The 6000-nt window shown below is 38.7% G+C and overlaps 1 pseudogene; it reads right to left on the bottom strand.

Annotated features, from left to right (window-relative positions):
- Window positions 1-46: 46 nt before the first annotated feature.
- LOC111614312 lies at window positions 47-2785 on the bottom strand (annotated as a pseudogene).
- Between the last annotated feature and the right edge of the window lie 3215 nt (window positions 2786-6000).

Here is a 6000-nt window from a genome sequence, read left to right as displayed (position 1 = left end):
TAAATATTTATTAATTATTGATATATTCTTTATATTCATGTTTAAGGAGACGATTTAGCCTATTACAGTGAGGTCGGACATGATATTAATTCATGGCATATGAATAGTCTACTTCTGTGGATTATATTCCTGTACAACTGTAATACTACATTGAGCACAAGAACTTGTAATACGTATCATGTTGACTGACAACAAAATTAACGCAACCTTTGCTTACTGAACAGTATGATCTACTGCCACAAATTTTGATAAATTGAGCCAGAAATCAGGACGACAAGTGTTCTCAACATTGGACCAGTTAGAACTCTGCCAACAGGAGAATAGCGACAAAGTAGGAAATTGGAATGTAAACCTAGTGTTCTGTATACACTAAAGACTCTGCACTTAAATTCAGGTTGGTTTGGTTTGGTTTGTTAAGGTTTTTTGGCACAAAAGCCATATAGGCTATGCTGCGCCATGCCATATAGTAAAATTAAAAAGGTCATATATACATATATTAAAAATTAATAACAAATAACAATAACAAACATATACAACAGTAACAATAAATAAAAACAGGTAAATAAATAAATATTCAAATTTGTTTATAAATATTAGTGACTTTCAGAAAGTCTAGTAAATTATTGACATTTGGCCTTTGGCCAAGGATTTCTGTCAGACAAGCATTTCCGAAATATTGTCTATGCCTTGTCTTGAAAGCAGAGCAATTGCACAGCATGTGTTTTACACTTAGGGTGCAGTTGCAATACTCACATACTGGCTGGGCTTCACCCTTCAAAAGGTATAAATGAGTCAACCGAGTATGCCCAGTTCTCAAACGAGTAAGAATTACTTCAAATCTCCTGTCATAATGTTTGTTACGTGTCCAATTTTCTATATTTGGCTTGATCTCGTGTAGTTTATTGTGGATTTGTGCATTCCACATGTTTTGCCATCTCTCCGCTAGTCGTTTTTTAACTACTAGCTTCAAGTCACTTCCTTCGAGACACATTTCATGCTGTGAAGGACTAGCTGCCTTTGCAGCTGCATCAGCTTCTTCGTTCCCTCTTATGCCAACATGCCCAGGTACCCAACAAAATTTTATAGAGAGATTCCTCGTAAAAAGATGGCAAATAAGATTATGAATTTTAATCACTATAGAGTGAGAACTAGGTTCGCACGAGATCAAAGCCTGAAGTGCACTAACAGAGTCGGTGTAGATCACACAGCAACGATGACCTTTCCTATTTACATGCTTTAAGGCTAAATAAATAGCATGCAACTCTGCAGAAAAGATGGAAGAATTCAATGCAATTTGTTCTGCCACGATTTCATCCTGGCAGACGAAAGCTGAGCCAACGTAATCATCAGATTTAGATCCATCTGTATAAATAGGAATTAAATTCCTGTTACTATGTTGAATTTCTGCAAAGTGCTGTCTATAGACGTAGTCAGGTGTGGATTCCTTAGGAAATTGCTTTAGGCTAAGGTCAACATTTATCACAGGAGTTGACCAAGGTGATACACTACAGACCTCTAGCTGTGAAATGTTGCCTGTATCCAGGTCAATCGTGCTGCTCACATTCTCCATTCTTATGGCGAATAAAGGGACACTACTTGGGCGAGCTTCAAATAATCTTTTCAGCTGAGTATCTAATACTGTACAATCAACTGAAGGTTTACTAAAAGGACTTTTGTTTTATATAATAAAATAGAGACAACTGTTCTCTCCTAAGAGATAGTGGAGGCTCATAAGCATCCACATACAGATTTGTACAGGAGAGGTGCAAAAGGCATCAGTGCATAAACGTAGTGCTTGATGGTGGATTGGATCCAGCATCCGAAGAGTAGATTCTCGCGCTGACCCATAAACAATGCATCCGTAGTCCAGCTTTGAGCGGACAAGGGCCCTATAAATCCTGAGCATAGAACATTTGTCTGCTCCCCAGGATGAGCAGCACAGTACCTTTAAAAGTTTCAAAAATTTTAGACATCTACTCTTCAAATTGCGCAAGTGCGGCAAAAACGTTAGTTTATGGTCAAACAAAACACCCAAAAATTTTGCCTCATTCACCATTGGGATTTTGACCCCATTTAAGTAAATTTCGGAATCCAAGTGCAACCCACGCCTTCGGCAGAAGTGGGTTCACGAGGTCTCCTCAGTGTTAAAACTAAAACCATTGGTCTTGGACCAACGGTCTATGCGAGTTAGGGAGGTTTGCAGTTGTCTCTCAATGAAACTCATGTTGAAACTGGCAAGAGATCTGAAAGTCATCCACATACAAAGAGTGTTTCACACTGGGAGGAAGACAGTTTGCTATGCTATTAATTTTAATTAGGAACAGAGTCACACTCAAAATACATCCTTGAGGAACACCTTCTTCTTGGACAAAAGATCTAGATAGTGTGTTGCCCATCCTAACTTGGAATCTTCGATTCTGCAGGAAGTTTTTTATAAAAACTGGCAAATTACCCCGCAGTCCGAATTCATGTAAATCACGAAGTATTCCGTAACGCCAGCAGTGATCATACGCCTTCTCACTGTCAAAGAATACAGACACTAAGTGCTGTCGTCGAACAAACGCTTCGCGTATGGATGTTTCAAGTTTTACTAAATTGTCCGTGGTACTTCTGTTCCTACGAAATCCAGTCTGATGTGGTGAAAAGTAGTTCTTTTCCTCTAGGAGGAACATCAGGCGTCTGTTTACCATCCTCTCAAAGAGTTTACACAGGCAACTTGTTAAAGAGATTGGTCTGTAATTAGAGGGATTCTTCCGGTCTTTACCGGGTTTTGGGATAGGGATAATAATTGATAATACTTTTCCTGACTCTTGGAGACTATCTGTCCATATTCTGTTAAACAGATGCAGGAGATTAGAGAGGGAATTGTTTGACAAATTTTTAATCATGCTGTAGTGGATTTTATCCGGGCCTACGGCACTATTCCCCGCGCAAGAAATCACTGTTTGTAATTCGATTCTAGTGAATGGCACATTATATTCTTCATTAGATGATGGGTCAAAGTTTAAATGTTGCTTTTCCTTTTGCACTTTGTAAGCTTGGAAATCCCTTGAATACATTATGTTGCTGGATGACAAGAAAAAAGTTTCACCCAATGTGTCAGCAATACACTGTATATCACTGATTATTGTGCCATTATTTTCCAGCATGGACAGAGAATGAGACGCATATTTCCCATTAATTTTGTGAATTTTATCCCAGATTGCTTTTGTGCTAGAGGAGGATGTTATGCTAGAAACATATTTCCTCCAAGAATCCCTTTGGCTTTGCCTTCGCTTTTTGAAAAGCTATCAAATTATTAGCAGTGGGGTATCTTCTGAAAATACCCCATGCTTTCTTTTGTGCTTTAAATGCTGCCTCACAATTCTGGTTCCACCATGGTTTAGGATGTTTTGGATATCTAGTTGATGTCTTCCCCATTGTTTTTTCTGCTGCCTGAATGATACTGGAAGTGACAACCTCAACTGCATCATTGATATCTGCAGTATTGACAATTTCCTCAGTGATGTTAGCTAAAGAAGAAAAGGCAAGCCAATCTGCCGTTTCAAGTTTCCAGCGTGGTGGACGAGCTGTTTCACAGCTTTCTCTGCCTTGATATTTTAGAAATATTGGGAAGTGGTCACTAGAGAGTCGATTACATCCAACCTCCCATGAAAATGCTGAAAACAGGTTTGGACTTGCTAATGAAAGATCAATTGCAGTGAATGTCCTTGTTGGGGCATGGAAGTATGTCACTTCTCCAGTATTAAATAAATATATTTCCTGGTTGCNATCTTCAGACATCAGATCAAACTCAGATATCACACCACGTGAAGAGTTCAAACTTCCATGTGGTGTGACAGTGACTTCAATGTCTCCCAATTTCTTTGCAGCTAGAAGTTTTGCCGACTGTTGAGGTGAGGCAGTTTCTACAAGTAGGTCTCCTGACCTCAATTTTTGTGTTTTTTTCAGGTGTCCGATCGTTGATTCAAATAACTTCTGAATCAAGAAAGGGGAACATTTTGACAAAGGTTTTTCTCCAGTAGCATGCACTATTAAGTAGGATGGCTGACTGGCAGTGTTTTCTGGCTTGTCTTTATTTTTTGAAGGTTTAGGATCCATGATTAAATAATAATATTTCAGCTCGTCAGACAAGAGCACATCTTGTCTGCCTGGTCTGCATCGATTGGTTGACTCCAAGCCGAGGTCTATAATGACTCAACGATGAGCCTGATTTGAGCCTTCCGTTTATCCGAAGCAGGGGTCAAAGCAGTGTGTTGGGGACGATGTGTTGCCCCTCAACTACCAGGATCCCCCTTTCCGGCATACGGGACACCACGCACGGCAAACACGTGGGTGGGCGTTCAGATCCCAGGGATGGTAAAGAAGAGTTACTAAACCATCTCTGGGAGGTCCCCTCACTACGGACAGGAACCCACATCTAGGGGTCTTAAATTCAGAACATTAGTCCTACTCTGAACCAGAAACATATTATGATATACTGCTGTTGTAAGCAACCAATTTGCAACATCCATACTACGGACATTAATACATATTCTATGACTTAATGAATATCAAAATATAAATGTTTTATTACGTATTATGTAGTAATATCATATATGTTATGTGATCTCTTTTAAAAAAAAAACTGAAAACAAATAAATGTTAAAATATAACCATAAAAATGTTAAAATATAAACTAAACATTGACATAAATAATGTTTGATATAATATTATTGTAAATAGCATTATATTTCTTCTTTATTGCTGTAATATTTATTGTTTTGTTATTTACTTATGGCTATGCTTGTTTGCGGAACCAGGAGATGTGTTGTTGTAACATCTTAATAAAATATATTGATTGATTGATTGATTGATTGTCCATTTAAATTAATTTTGTATTTTCCTTGTGTTTGCCATTCAGCTTAACAGGCGCCAATCAGCATTTCGTGTTTACTGTGTTTTAAATTGAACTGTCGGCTCATGAACTTTCCAGACGGTTTAGTGCACTATCCTGTGTACTTTCTCATAAGGAGTAAGGGAAGGACTTAATTCCTGGACATTTTTTGTTCCACGCCGTTCATCGCAGGCTCTGGGCTGCAACAAATGAAAAGAGAAAAAAAAGCACGGGGAGGGGGAGACAAAAATATTAAATAAAAGGAAAAAAATAATCGAAAAAAAAAAAACTTGCCACCTGGTATAGTGCAATACCCTGAGCCAGATCTCCGGGAGTTCATTCTCGTTGGCCTCGCTATCGCTGGAAAAAAAAATCAAACATCAGAAGAATTAGCTTACTACTGGTCCAAGGAAAAATCCAGCATCGCATTTGTTAAGAGAATTTCGACAATCCTGCATGCCTTGGAGGAGAGCAAGAACTTCAATAGAAATTTAAAAAACAAAGCAAAAACAGCTCTCAATGAGGCAAAAGCCATCTACGACGGCATGCGCAGGGGTCTCTTCGATGTCGAGGACGAAAACGATCCCCCAGTCCAGTCACACACAAACATGGTAAAAGGGACCCATACGTTCCGATAATGACAGGGTATTCCTTATCTACCCTGGAACTAGTAAACTGATAAAAACCAGCAGACACCCAAACGACATGCGCGCATACACACTCAAAACTCAACACCAAAAAGCCACAATAAACCGCCAGAAAGACCAGCAGACACCCGAACGACATGCGCGCATACATACTCAAAACTCAACACCAAAAAGCCACAATAAACTGCCAGAAAGAAACAAAAAACGATGCCAAAGGCCCGAAAGAAAACAATAAACACCGCAAAAAGCCAAAAAGTGATCAAAATAAGGCCACAAAACCAAACTAATTCCGAGCTCCCAACACAAACGTGCCAACAGCGAACTTTATACTGAAACTTTCTAGATTTTTCTACTAACCTTATTAATATAATTAGACAAAATAATAAGATAAATAGCAATACTGGTAGAGAAATGCACCAATCATGGCGAAGAATTTTAGAAAAAGGGGCGTGTCAAGAAGATAAAAAGAACATTCAG

This window comes from Centruroides sculpturatus, unplaced genomic scaffold (assembly GCF_000671375.1).
Source record: "Centruroides sculpturatus isolate CEXI.00-Female unplaced genomic scaffold, Cexi_2.0 scaffold2148, whole genome shotgun sequence".
NCBI lineage: Eukaryota > Metazoa > Arthropoda > Arachnida > Scorpiones > Buthidae > Centruroides > Centruroides sculpturatus.
The sequence above is the reverse complement of the archived record's forward strand: the minus strand, read 5'-3'. Positions and strand labels throughout refer to the sequence as shown.